Here is a 14,987-nt window from a genome sequence, read left to right as displayed (position 1 = left end):
TGTGGACCGTGTGTGCGTGGTACCAAACCACATAGACTCAAACTTTGCCGCTAGCTCTTTTGGACTCCTTCCCACCAGTTTAAGTAATGCAGACTGCTCTGTAATTTGGTGAATGAAAAGTTTCCATTGAATTCCATACGGGCAACAGTGTAGCCAAGTAGAGAAGAGGGTGACTGCTGATTGCCAGAACTAAATGCCTCCTTCACCGCTTGGCTTAGTACCTTGGGACAAGTGGCTAAGTGGCCTCCCTGTCCTGTCATATGAGGTAAAATGACTGCCTTTTAGGAGTGAGGCGGATGCTCGAAATAAAACATTTCTGCCCAGGTGTGCCTTTGGGGGCATTCATCCCTAGAGGTTCTGAGTCATGAGACCTAGGGCTGTTTCAGGTGACTCAAGCATCAGGAAAAGTAGGGAATCGCTGCTTGGAGCCTCCTAGAGTGGCCGACCAGGTGACACCCGGTGGGAGGTGGCCACGTTGGAGTAGACATTAATGCTCACAGGAGCAGTGTCATATCCTTAGCGCAGATGAGGATCTCCCACCTGCAGGATTCAAACCTATTTTTTTTCTGGAATAAAAATCCAGAGGACTGACTTTGAGGGTTCAGTATGAGTTTTTGCGTGTTTTGTTGTTGTTGTTGTTGTTGTTGTTGTTGTTGTTGTTGTTGTTGTTATTTTTATGTTGCTGGGAATTGAACCCAGAGACATTCTACTTCTGACACACACACACACACACGCACGCACGCACGCACGCACGCGCTTCAAAACTGCAACCCTCCTGATTCAGCCTCCCAAGTCCTGTGATCACAGGTATGAGCTAAGCTGCCTCGCCCTACTTCCTGCTTTTTTCTCTTAATGAACAGTCCTAAATCTCATTGTCTCCCACCTTGAGCTTCTGCAGTCAGTGGCTGGCTAAAGACTCATGAGAAACTGCAGGTTTACCAGCAGGGCCCCCCACACTTTAAACAACACACATTTATTATCTCACAGTCTCTGCAGGTCAGGAGTCAGGGTGTAGTGAGGATGGGTTCTCTGCTTCAAGGTCTTACCGGCCTATGGTCTAGGCGCTAGCCCAGGCTGTGTTCTCATCAGAAACTCAGCTGCTTCCTCACGCTGAGCTTGATGGCTGATTCATCTCCTCGTAGTTATCCTGCTGGTCTTAGTGAAAAGATGGAATAGTTAGGTCCTGTCTTCCAAAGCCTCAGGCATGGTCCTCTGACTACACCATGGGCTGGGAGGCGGGTCCCACCGTCCTCAGCAGGCATTGGGGTGAATCTCATCAGCCAAGAGGGTTTTCGAGGGATTTCTTTTTATTGGTGCATATTAATTATATAAGAACAGTGGGTTCATGTATAACAAAACTTGATCAGTTTCCCTCCCTAAGACATCCCCTGTCTGAAGATGTTTGAGAATCTTCAATGGAAGCTAAGAAAAGGTGAGCCGAGCTCTGTGGCTGAGCGACTCTGTGGGCTGTGTGTCAGTACACCGAGCATTGCCCTCTCTGTGTGCCTTCAAAAATGACCACCACTGTCTGCCTCCGCCCTGCTATCTCCAGGTCTTTGTCTAGGTACCTTGAGATCTTGCAGTAGGAGTTCCAGATGAGAGAACATCTCCAGATACGGGCTCTGCATGAGTTTATGCCCACTGTGGATCAGGGGTCTGTTTGCGGTATGGCCACATGGGGTCCGTGGTGCTTGGCCTCCCAGATGTGGGAATGAGAGCAGGTGAGCGAGGCTCACGGGCAGCCTGCAGGCACCGGAGTCTGTGGCAGTGGTCATCACAGGAGCGAATGGACCGCGTAGCCTGAGTTGCCACCAAGCCTGACCCCGCCGGCTACCCAGCCTGAGTGGGATGCGCAGCTGCTCACTGCTGTGGTTTCCTTGGCAGTGAAACCAGTTGTTTGCTTGGTGGTTTTGTGTGCTTCTCTTTCAGGTGTGTTCTCAATGGTCCTTTGTGTCCAGAGCACTCTGGACTGGCCCTCATCTGTCCTCAGCCACACAGCACAGGGGAAAAATCCCAAGAGTGACTCCTGCCCAGGGTGTGGGAGGTTGGCAGAACAACTGGAAGCTTTGTGGATAATGCAGTCGTTTTTTCTCCTGGAACTCTCGTATACATTTACACGAGCCTGTTCAGTATAGATTTAGCTGTTAACTGCGTGGCTTTAAAATGCTGGCTGACTGGCTTATGAGGCAGCCACTGGCCTGTTTGTTTGTGAAGTGTGTTGTCTTCCATTCAGGGCTCCATCTCCCCGTTTGCAGTGTGCTGCTGGCCTGATACTTCTTGCCCCCACAGTTCTGGTGCAGAGGTGGGGTGCTAAATCCCTGCACAGGGCACTGCTCCCTCTCCTCCAGGAGAGACCCTTGCGGTCCCAGCATATCTCCTCTACGTGGCAGAGGGGTGGCTGTCCTGCCTGTTGCTGATGGGAAGCAGTGGGCTCTCAGCAGAGCTGAGGCCAACTGCTAGCCAGGGAGGAGGGAGCACAGGGGTGTCAGGCTGCTGTGAGGCTCCTTGTCACCCAAGCCAGGGAGTGGTAGAGCCCTGTGTCCTCAGCGCCCTGAGCATCTCAGACATCACCACAAGCAGGACGGTTCCTATCTCTTTTTTTTTTTTTTTTTTTTTTTTTTTTGGTGGTACTGGGGGTGGAACCCAGAGGCTTCCAGGCTATACTCCCAGACCCATTTTAGATTTTATATGGAAACAGGGTCTCACTTAAGTTGCTGAGAGCCTCACTAAGTAGCTGAGGCTGGCTTCGAACCTGCGTGATCCTCCTGTCTCAGCCTCCCAAGTGCGTGGATTACAAGCGTGTGCCACCATGCCCGGCCCTATCCCTTTTTTATTGGAAAAAAAAATGTCTAAAGTTTTATTTTAGAGACTTACATTTATGCAGAAACTGAGAAAATGCCAAGGTTTCACATGTAGCCTCCTTGTAACTTTCTTATTACCAGATTATATAAATTATATCTGAGGTGATATTAATATATTACAGTTGGTCCTAAAGAACAAATACTGTTATGCTGCTATTAACAAAATTGCCTAATGTCTTTGGATTCTTTTTTTTTTTTTTGCATTCTTTTTTAATACCTTTATCAGTGCAGTTGTATATCACAGCCAGATTCCAAGCGATGCAAACACATACGCACGTAGTACTGATGAGGTTCCTTTCTTAGGTTAAAAAGAACAAGCAAATGTGTGATTGATTTTGAAACCATTCGTCTACAATGGGACTATGTTTAGTCTCAGGGCAGTATACTGAAGTAAACCCAGAGCCGTTCAAGCACTCGCAGGCTGTGTCTCCTGACCGTGCAGAGCAGAGGCTTCTCTCAGGGAAGTCCTCCTTTTCACCAATGTTTGGTGCCACTTGCTTCTTGCTCTCTGAGGTTTAGAGATCAGCCCTTCCACATCAGTTCTGAGGTGCTGGTAGCTCCTTCGCCCTCCTCCTCTTCCTCTTCAGTGGAGAATAAGAAGAAACGTGACCCTCAGAAGAAAGCTCGGGAGAATGAAAAACGCCTTCCCCGGCCGAGGCCGGACTGTGCGCCCTCGCGGCGTCGGAGCATCGGGTGCGTGGCGCTTCTCTCGTTTCTGGGAGGCCTGCAACGTGACGAGAGCCCATCCGATGCTTGGGTTATCTCCGTCTCAGGCATTCCACAGCCATGACCAGTCCAGTCTGGCTCCCACGCTGCCCCGACTAAATGGAGTTACTGTTTCCACGTCAGCATTTGATGTGAATCAGTCCAAACAGAGATGACCAGAGACGCCTTGCTGGTGACCTCATGCTGTGGGAATTGTCAGAGGGACCCTGTTTCCAGACTCCAGGCTGCTCTCAAGTGTGTGAGCCCGCGCCCTGTGCGTTGGCAGAGCCTCCTGCTCTGCGTAGAAGGGAACCGAGGACTTGCTCCCCCTGGTCTGCCCTTTTCCATGCTAGCATGCCTGTCTTACGAGCAAAGGTCTCCCGCCATGTCTCCTGTGACCTCGCAGGACTCACTCTTAAATCTTATTGTTGATGCTGTTCTGTTTGTTCTGTTTTGTTTTGTACTGGGGATGGAACCCAGAGACATTCTATCTCTGAGCTACATCCCAGCCCTTTTAAAAATATTTTATTTAGAAACAGAGTCTCGATAAAGTGCTGACACTGACCTCTACCCTTCACAAGGGCAGAAATCAATCGCAATCTCTCTCTCTCCCTCTCTCTCTCTCTCTCTCTCCCCCCCTCTCCCTCTCCCTCTCCCTCCCTCCCTCTGCCTTTCCGTCTCCCACACACACCCCTTGTCATATTTCTCATGCAAACGCCTAGTCTGGTGTTCTCCAAGACAACTTGCTGTGTTAATGGAGCTGTGGTTGATCTGTCCAGCACAGTACCCACTAGCCATGCATGGATACCAAGCACTTGGAAGTTTGACTTTTGCTACTATGTTTTTAAATCTTATTTCAGCCTAATTTATTTCAATTTAAATATCTGCCTGTAGCCAGGTGTGGTGGTGCACGTTTGTAATACCAGTACTTGGGAGGCTGAGACAGGAGGGTCTCAGGTTAACAACCAGTCTTAGCTACTTAGTGAGGCCCTCTGCAACTTAGTGAGACCCTGTTTCAAAATAAAGAATAAAAAATAGGACTGGGAGCCAGGTGTGGTGGCACACGCTTGTAATCCCCGTGCTTGGGAGGCAGAGACAGGAGGATCGCGCAGGTTTGAAGCCAGTCTTGCTGGCTTAAGAGACCCTGTTTCCAATTTTTAAAAAAATATAAAAAATGGGTCTGGGAGTGTAGCCCGGAGGTAGAACGGTTTCCAGGAACCCCAGTACCACCAAAAAAAAAATATATGACTGGGGGTGTAACTCAGGTAAAATGCCCCTGGATTCAATCTCCAGTACTGAAAAAAAAAATTAATTTTTAATTAAATATCTACCTGTAACTACTAGCCACCGGAGTGGACAGCACTGGTCCAGTCCACAGTTTTTCACATAGGTGTTGACTGAGTAAACAAGTAAATTTAAAGAAAGTGAAGCCATATAATTTCAGGACAGGTGATGTTTACTAATTTGGGGGGGTACATACTTGTTGCCAGAGGAGGAAAGAAAAAGGGCCCAGTGCCCTGATTTCATTTGTCTTAGCATGGACACGTTCTGATGGATTCCAGGATGGCTTATCTGGTCTCGCCTGTGCCAAGGTTGGAGCTGCCCGACTCTGGCATCAGCTGGTGGCATGGGCACAGCTTATGGGACAGCCCGCTTCATGTCTAGGACATCTCCGTGTCTGTGTGGTGCCCTCTTGCTGGTCCCAGCAGCTGTCCCACGCCGGCTCAGTTACCCCCATAGAGCCCCTTCCCTCTGCTTCACAGCCAGTCTCCCAGGCCCAGAGCCAGAGGGCAGGACCCCAGCCACCCTGAGGACAGTATTTTTAATTGGTGAAGACTTTCCAAAGGGGCTTGGGTATATGGCACTGTAGCAAAGTGTTCACCTTGTAAGCAGACAATGCCCTGGGTTCAACCCCCAGTACCAAAAAAACAAACAAAAAAATTTTAAAACATAGGGGCTTAGTCATTGTCAATAATTGGCTCCTATTGCCAAAGCTATTCAAAGGATTTTATTTGCCTCTGCTCCTAGGAAGAGCTAAGTCTTCTCCAGTTGAGTGGGCTTTGGCTGCAGAGCCCCTCCCTCTTCCAGTGTGTTACAACAGTGTAGTTCAGCCCTCGTCCCTACTGGCTGGGCCGGGCATCCACAGGCAGCCTCGAGGAGGCCTGGCACCTGCCTCCACATTGTGCTATGAAGTTGCATGGGGGCGACGTTTTGTGCTTTGCACCTTATGCCGCCCTCGTCTCCATGGGGCCTCTCTCCTCTCCCGTTCCATGCCATAGCTGTGCCCTGGTGCACCGGGGTGTGGACAGCTGCTCTCACCAGCCCCAAGGCCACCCCAGGATGCGGGGACGGGATGCCTTGGTGTTGGTTTAAAAATGACTTGTTCATTCAGATTTTACCTGGGTTTTGTTTTTGATTTGTTTTTTGAGGAGAGAGGAGAGGCTCTCTGTCTTTGGTCAGAATATAATTTTAAGCTTTCTGGATTGAGTTTGACCCTTACATATGCAAGTTGAGTATTTCTTATCTGAAATGCTTAGAGCCTGATGTAGGTCACATTCAGGGGATTTCTTTAGATTTTGGAATATTTACAAAGATTTTTACTGACTAAGCATCCCCAATCCAAAACTCCCCAAATCTGAGATGCTCCAAAATCTAAAATCTTATGAGCATCACATCGGTACTCAAAATGTTTCAGATTTTGGATTTCAGATCTCAGGATTAGGAATATTTAACCTGTATGTGTACCTCTTTGGCAGAATTTGAAGGAATCCAGAAGGAGTTTGCTCATTGCTTGCTGGGGCCTGTGGAGAATGTGTGATATTAGAAATGGTATTCTCAGTGTGTCCAGGCGAGAAAAGCTAAGTGACTTGCTTACGTAAGTCATTAAGACCTTAGATTTCTTGGAGCCCCAAGCATCTTGCTAGCGCTGGTTTTGGAAAATCCCAGTCAAGGCCTTCTTTCCTTCACCAGTACTGGTTTAAAGGTGGTAGCATCATGCATACCTGTAATCCCACTACTTGGGAGACTGAGACAGGAGGATCACAGGTTTGAGGCCAGCGCATGTTAACCTAGACCCTATTTCAAAAGAAAAAAAGAATAAAGGATGGGGATGTAGCTCAGAAGTAGACTATCCATGGGCTCAATTTTTCCACCTACAAACAAACAAACAAAAAGGTACAATACGAATAATGGGCATGGAAACCCAGATTTCTTTTAGTCCTGAACGGTAGAAAGGTTGGGTGACCCAGGACTGGCAGTGTAACAGAGGTACTAGCCAGAGTTGAGGGTCAGAATGATCATGGTTGTTTCTTTTAATATTTGTATGTTCTCCCTGCCCCTAATCTCTTTTCTTCTCTTTTCTTTTCTTTCTTTTTTTTTTTTTTTTTTTTTTGAGATGAGAAGTGGCTTTGGGAAGATGCTCCCATTTGCTACTGATGTCTCATGTGGTGTCCTGCACATAACTCTGTCCTCCTGCTCAGCCATTAAGGAGAGAGGAAGAGCAGGCCATTGGACACGCCCTCAGTAGCTCCTGTTCAACACTCTTGGCACACTTTAGAAATGACAGCTGGAAGCCGGGCGTGGTGGCACATGCTTGTAATCCCAGCATTTGGGAGGCTGAGACCTGGAGGATCGCGGTTCACGGACAGCCTCAGCTACTTAGTGAGGCCCTCCGCAACTCAGTGAGAGCCTATTTCAAAATAAAGAATAAAAAATTGGGCAGGGGGTGTTGCTTGGAGGTCGAATGCCTCTGCGTTCCATCCCCAGACCCGCAAAAAAAAAAAAAAAAAAAAAAAAAAATGACAGCTGTCTCAAGCTGTGATCTTTAGGCAGATTTTTGGAAGAAGAGAGTGTATGAAATATGATTTATGTTGTCCATGTTTTAAGAAATTGTTTTTAAGTTGAATTGGCACCATGTATAGCACACATTATTCCTCAAGGGATGTTTGAAGAGGTCTATTTGAAGTAATACGTTTACAAATAGAAAAAAACATTGAGCCAAGAAGAGGCCATGGGAATGGCGGAGTGGGCACGCCTCCACGCCTGCCTGCCCCCCTCCCCACCGAGCTACTGCTCTGGCCTAGGGACCCCGATCACTAGAGCTAGAAGGGAGGCCATTCAGACTGCCCTTACTGTCTGTGGGAGAGGGCACCACAGTTCTCCAGGAAACCAGAAGCATTGTCTGGTACTTTTCTTAATAAACATTTCTAGGTATGAAATTTGAGAGGGTGGATGTCTGAGAGGTGGACGTCTTAAAAGGAGATTTCCTGAAGGCAGCAGTGTGTAGGAGTTAAGAACTCAGATGCCAGCCAGGCTCCCCCTAGCTATGTGACCTTGGGCAAATTGCTAAACTTATCTGGGCCTTTTTTTATACTCACCAGGTATCATGGTGTATTTGTAAAATGTGTTTAGATCTTCCTGTTTTGATTGGAAGTATGGCTCCTGGTTAATTCAGCCACTTGGGTTAAATGCCTGACTCTGACTTGGACTCACTTCTTTTTTTTTTTTTTTTTGGTGGTGGTACTGGGGTTCCTGGAAACCCTTCTACCTCCAGGCTACACTCCCAGACCTATTTTTATATTTTTTTATTTGGAAACAGTGTCTCTTAAGCCAGAGAGGCTGGCTTCGAACCTGCGCGATCCTCCTGTCTCCGCCTCGTACGCCACCACACCCGCTGGACTCACTTCTTGACTTGAGGCAAATGATGTAGCTCCGTGTAACTCAACTCCTCACCCAGTAAAATGGACTTGTCAATGACACTTCATTCAACATGTTCTCAGAGAAGCAAGAGTAAATGAGAATTCTCCCAGGGTATTTTGCATAGTGTTCAATCAATAAGTGTTCAGTGGAAGATGTGGCCAGGGTTGTGGTAGTTTACTGCTTTTATATTATGTTAGTAGTTTATGCTGCTGTACCTTTTGTGTGCGTGTGTGGTGCTGGGGGTTGAACCCAGGGGCATTCTACCTCTGAGCTACACATCATCAGCCCTGTTTTATTTTGAAACAGAGTCTCACTACGTTGCTGAGGGTCTTACTAATTTGCTCAGGCTGGCCTCAAAACCATGATCATCCCATGTCAGCCTTGTAAGTATTAGGATCACAGGTATGTGCCACCATGCCTGGTCCTATGCTGCTAAAACTTTGAACTTGATGGAATATTAAGTCAATGTTGAAGTAATAAAACTGTAGTTACTATTGCAGTGACTTTAGGAAGATGAAATCACAGATGAAGAATAGAAAGGAATTTTGGTCACACGTGTGAAGTCCTGTTTAGTGGCACTCCATTTTACCAAAGAGTTCCTTGGTGATATAAGGTTCATGGTCAATCTGTAATCCATGCCCAGAGCCTGGAAGCATTTTTTTTTTTACAACACAATCTATAACATGATAGGGGAAGGGGTTCTGTTCCCCCAATTTGGTTTCTGCTTCTAATAGTTTTAACCTTTCTTAGCTTGATAGAAACAGGGGCACATTTGTCTGTGTGTGTGTGCAGTACTGGAGATTTCCAGGACACTCTACTACTTAGCTTTGCCCGCCCTTTCTCCTTTTCTTTTCTTTTCTTTTTTTTTTTTTTTTTTTTTTTTTAGTTTTATTTTGAAACAGAGTCTCACTAAGATACTGTAGTCAGCTGGCCTCAAACCTGCAACCTTCCTTAGGCTCCCAATTACTGGGATTTCCTGTGTGCAGGGCCACTCAGCGAGAAGACATGTTGTTACGAGATGCTTGACTGCAGCCTGTAACCTTTGTCGTTGTTGTACTGGGAATTGAACCCAAGGGCATTCTGCCTCTGAGCCCCTTTTCTATACAGCAGGGCTCTTGATGCTCATGGACTCTCTCTCCCCATCAGGTGCCTCCTCCCAGATTTATCCCCAAATAAATTCTGTTCCTGCTGTCAAGTTGTGCACTCCTTATCCCGATATTTACCAACACACTGGCCTCAGTCAGCTTCTGGGTACAGCCACTTCCTAAGATATCAATTGAAGAGTGGGAGGTGCATGCCATTACAGGGCTTAAAAAAGAAAGTCATAAAATTGTAATTACATTTTACCTTTAAACAAAACAGCCCAGAAATTTCCAGTGTTGTGTGCACACACACTCTTTGCTCCTATCCCATTCCTTTATGATTCAGGAGTCTGTCCACGGAACTTCAAGTTGAAGGTCAAATATCAGTGTTTCTCACATCTAATGGTTTATTTTTTACAATTAGATTATATTTCTTCTTGTATTGGGGTTTGCACCTAGAGGCATTCTACCTCTGAGTAACATCCTTTATTTATTTATTTATTTATTTATTTATTTATTTATTTATTTATTTATTTATTGGTGGTACTAGGGGTGGAACTCAGGGGCTTTCTACCTCCAGGCTATACTCCCAGACCTATTTTATATTTTATTTGGAAGCAGGGTCTCACTAAGTAGCTGAGGCTGGCTTCAAACCTGCGCGATCCTCCTGTCTCAGCCTCCCAAGCGCTGGGATTACAAACGTGCGCCACCACACCTGGCCACCCTTTTTATTTTGAAACAGGGTCTCACTACATTACTGAGGGTCTTGTTAAGTTGCTGAGCCTGACCTCAAACCCGTGATCCTCCTGTCTTGGTCTCCCAAGTACTGGGATTATACTTGTGTGACACTATGCCCCGCCTGGTTTAGTTGACGTTTTTTAGAACCCTATGCCTCCTACTAATATTGCCACATTTTTCCTAAAAAAATTTTTTTAAATAAAAATATTCCATTTATTTTTATAAAAGATGGGTAAGGCCAATATAAGAGGAAATAAATTCCACCAATGAACACACATACAAACAGAGCCAAGGATGGTGCCCACTTCCCCCTCCTAGGCAACAAGAAGTACGCACAGCAAGTGCACACTGGCTTGCGCACATGCCCAGCTTAGCCTTGGAGGAGACGTGGGGTTCAGGTGTCGTGTATAGATGGTATTTGTCTGCCAGGGAAACTCTCTGTGTGCACTGATCTGTCGCCCTGCTCTGCGGGTCTCAAATTGGGTCCAGAGCAAACAGGAATAATGATCCACGGATGTGACCTGTGTGACGAGCCCACCTGTGCCTGGGAGGCAGGCACTTTGCTGTGTATTTGAGTGATGGATCTGCTGTAACAGTCCTGTCAGTGGGATGACTGTGTTCCCGGCACATTGACAGTTGAGAATTTGTAAATCAAATCTCTGCCCAGAGAACTTTAATATGTAAAAGATTCCTGCGAATGATCCGTTTTATGGTACAAAGAACTGTTTCTCACTGATGTTTGCAGTAAGTTCAGATGGTTGAGTGTCAGGCAGGTTTTTCTTAAAATGAACGTCTGCCGTGACAAATCTACTCACACTCTGAAGATGGTGTTGCCGAGGTGAAATGATTCGGGATTGTCTGAAGACGGTACAGTACGTGCCTTCTTGGCAATTTAATTACACAAATGCCATCTCATTGAAGGCTTTGCGAGTAAAAGAACGTGTGTCCAATTTGAGTCCTAGAAGGTGCCACATGTTCATGTTGCTTTTAAAGCTTTAATTTCATCCCAAGTCCTCTTCCTTTGTCTTTACGTTTTGTTGGCAGCAAGGCTTCGCCCGTAGCAGGGCACGCTCTCTGTTTCACCCTGGTCCCTGTGCTTTTTGTCTGGTCAGGCAGAGTGTGCTGACCCTCATTAGAGCCGGGGTCAGCTCTGAGGAGGCCTTCTCAGCAGAATGCTTGGAATTCCTGAGCATAGTTCTGCCTGGATTTTGTTTGCTGAAGCCTGTGGTTGACTGTTCTTCAGTTTCCCTTGTTTCCAAAGATGGTATCCTGCAGCTCTTACGCCTGCTGAAACTTGAGATACATCCCAGCCTGGGGACTTCTCAGTGGCAGGACTAAAAATACTCCCTCTGATCAGAAAAAGGAAAGCCTAGGTCCTGTTGCCCTTCTGAATCCTTTGTGAACTAGCCCCTCGCTGGAAATTGGTGTGTAGGATGTGATCTCTGGCAAGCTTGAGCAAGTGGGTCTGCACTGAGGTCCTTAATCCCTCCAAAGGAACGTAATCACCGCCCACAGAAGCGGGTCAGGCTGTTGTGGAGACAGGCAGGGTCCAGCCCAGGGGCCAGGCCCCAGGCGGCGCTCTTGTCCACGTGTCAGCTGCTCTGATGCCTCTGTGAAATGCACAGTCTCTATTTTTAGTGCAGGGCTGTCATTTCTGATGTGCTGCCGTTGCAAAAATTTAGTAGCAGCTGCAACAGAAATCCTGATTTAAAGGTCCCGTTTCTAATAGGAATGAGGCTTATTTACCAAATAAAAGCACGGGCTGCTCCAGTCTTCCCAAATGGCAGCCCTATGTTTATCCCTTGCCCTGGAGTCTTGCACATATGCTGTCCACATCCCTCCCTGCAGCACATGTGCATTTGTGTGCATGTTTCACACACATGTGTGTCTGCCTGTCTATCTTTTCTACCTTTGATTTGTTTCTTTTCCTAGTCAGTTACAACCAGAGAAGGGAGAGGGGAGTCTCAAGCAGCAGTGGCCGGGGGAAGGATCCTTACCTTCCAGCCCACAAACCCAAAGAATACATAGTATACAGGAAAAAGAAGTGTAATGTCTGCTATCTTGCATTCTCTTTGCAGTGAAAGAATGTATTTCTCAGAATATTCGCACAAAATAATCCTTTTACCAGAGGCAGATTTGGGGGTAGCATATTCTGGTTTCCTTCAATATGAAAGTGTCCCAAGCCGGGCATGGTGGCGCACGCTTATAATCCCAGCATTCTGGAGGCTGAGACCTGGAGGATCATGGTTTGCGGACAGCCTCAGCTACTTAGTGAGGCCCTCTGCAACTCAGTGAGACCCAGTTTCAAAATAAAGAATAAAGCCGGGCATGGTGGCTCACGCTTGTAATCCCCGCGCTGGGGAGGCAGAGACAGGAGGATTGCGCTGGTTTGGAGCCAGCCTTGCTGGCTTAAGAGACCGTTTCCAAATAAAAAATATAAAAAATAGGTCTGGGAGTGTAGCCTGGAGGTAGAAGGGCTTCCAGGAACCCCAGTACCACCAAAAGGAAGGAAGGAAGAAGGAAGGAAGGAAGGAAGGAAGGAAGGAAGGAAGGAAGGAAGGAAGGAAGGAAAAAAAATAAATTAGGGCAGGGGTGTAGCTCAGAGGTCAAATGCCCCTGGGTTCCATCCCCAGACCCACAAAAAAAAAAAAAAAGAAAGAAAGAAAAGAAAGTGCCCCAAGCCTCATGTTATTAGGAATTAACATGATCATTAGGCAGGAGCTGACAGCAACAGGGGTCCCTGCAGCAGAGCCCAGGACTGGCTGGTTAGAGGACTTTCATCGTGCAGACAACATCCCCTGGTCACTCCCTGACCTGTGTGAAACCCCACCTTTCCCACAGCGCATCGGTGTAAAAAACTGACATAAACACGTTTCTGTCGGTGCAAGTTTATGTATGAGTGCAAACGGTGGCTCCATAGGACAGCGGGCCTGTCTGATGCAAATACGAGCAGCACCCGTGGTCCAGATCAGCAGCATTTCACTTCCCTCCTCGGTTCATCTGGTGCCATCTTGAGAATGTCCACATTCGTCCAGATCAGCGGTGCAGCTACGGTTAAAAATGTCCCCTTGTACAGCTGTGAGGAATTTTATCCAGACAGATGGAAGGAGAAGCATGACTGTGGAGGCTGCCCAGTGACAAGTTAGTCTCCAGGGTGGTAGAATTTAGTAATAGCAAATGTAGTGGAAGATATTGTGTTTACTACATGATTTTAAATAGTTAAGATGCAATTAAAAATGGAAGTAGAATTAAACATTTGACAAACCTTTCTTCACACATCTGAAATGGTTCAACCCTTCAGTGATACAGATAAGGAAAGTAAAGCCCAGAGACCTCCAGGATTTGTCAAGATCACACACAGCAAATGGGACTAGAGCTGTGTCTTTAGGTCTCTTTTCTTATGTAAGCCCCTGGATTCTAAAGCTGAGGGGTCCCTGCCTCCTGGGATCCTCAGCATGCAGGCCTCCTGTACCTTCTGCTAGGGACTCACTGGACACATGTGTTGGTGCCGCTCTGACTTTTCATGGGAATCGTGACTATGTTTACCAGTTACCTCCTTGGAGAGCTGCAGGAGGCCTGTCCCCAACGTGAGGCAGTGCTCAGAATTTGCTGAGCCTCGTGGGGAACCACAGCTGCTCTGATGTTGGACATCTGTACAGCTGGCAGATGATGCCCCTCCACTGCCCACAGTCATACTGGAGCCAGGTCCTGTTCTGTGACGACCTCTGGCCCCCTGTCCTGCCCTTCCATGCTATCTGTGCAAAGACAGGTAAAGATCTGAGGTCAACCATTAGGTCTCAGCCCTTTACACATATTTTCTGGAGGGATGTCTCAACCTAACTCTGAAAGGAAAGAGGTTGTATATCCTCTGAGTAGGGAGTGAGTCGTGGTGAGCACGAGAGTAGGAATACCCTGATCTCCCTGAGCTGTGGTCGGGACCGTATAGGGCCAGTCTATGATAAAGCACACAGGAGGCATGGTCCCTCACCAATGCAGCCCAAGCTCCCTGCTGCAGGGGGGCTCCAGACCAGGAGCAAAGTGAGAGCTGGCTTGTGTTCTGAAAGAACAGAGAGGCTGAGCTTCCCCTGACCTGCTCACCCCGGGTCCCCAGGATTAATTCGGCTGGGGCTCTCCCTCCCCTGGCCCTCCTTCCTCCTTGCCTTCTACAGGAGGCCCTGAGCTGAAACCATCTGTGGGCTGTGAAGTCTGTGGAGACTTGTCCCCTGGAGGAAATACTGTTTGTCCTAGGAAATACTGTTTGTCCTGCCAGGTCTGTACCTGTATGTGGCTCCTGGGGTTAAATGATGGCTGTGCTGACTGGAAGAGGCTTTAGGTATGATCAGAGGAGGTCACTGGTTAGGAGTTGACCCCTGACTCCGCCTGCCATGTGGTATCAGATAGCAAAGGGAACAGCATCGTCCTGAGTGGTATCTGAAGAAGACTGGTAGATCTAGAGGTGCCCGGGGAACCAGCCTCCCAAAGGTTCAGCTCCTGTGTCTTAACTGCCAAGCCTGCTGGAGCGAGGTGCTCAGGAGCTGAGCTACATTTCATGCTTTCTAGAAGGAAGTGGGGCATCACAACCACTGATGGATCCTGCTGTGTTTGTTGTGTGGTGCTATCCCCCACAGCAGCATCTGGGCACCCACAGTGCTGCCCTGGTCCTACCTACATATCCACCCTCCACAGTCCAATCCTCTTTGTCTTCTTCCTTGGATTTCTTAACTCTTGGCATGTTAAAGAGCTGAAGAATCAAATGCTTAGGTATAAATCTAACTAAGAATGTAAAAGACCTCTAAATGAAAACTACAGAACACTGAAGAAAGAAGTAGAAAAAATTAAAACATGGAAAGGCATACCATGTTCTTGAATAGGCAGAAAAACATCATCAAAATGGTCGTACTTC

At 47.3% G+C, this 14,987-nt stretch overlaps 1 protein-coding gene across 4 annotated transcripts in view; it reads left to right on the top strand.

Annotated features, from left to right (window-relative positions):
• TANC1 (tetratricopeptide repeat, ankyrin repeat and coiled-coil containing 1) overlaps positions 1-14,987 on the top strand; it is a gene marked incomplete at both ends in the record, with an annotated part of 266,865 nt that overhangs the window by 236,966 nt on the left and 14,912 nt on the right. The window lies entirely within an intron of this gene.

The sequence above is a fragment of the Muscardinus avellanarius genome, assembly GCF_963383645.1.
Source record: "Muscardinus avellanarius genome assembly, chromosome: 2".
Classification (NCBI taxonomy): Eukaryota; Metazoa; Chordata; class Mammalia; order Rodentia; family Gliridae; genus Muscardinus; species Muscardinus avellanarius.
Note: the sequence above shows the minus strand (reverse complement) of the source record. Positions and strands in the feature narration are given on the sequence as shown.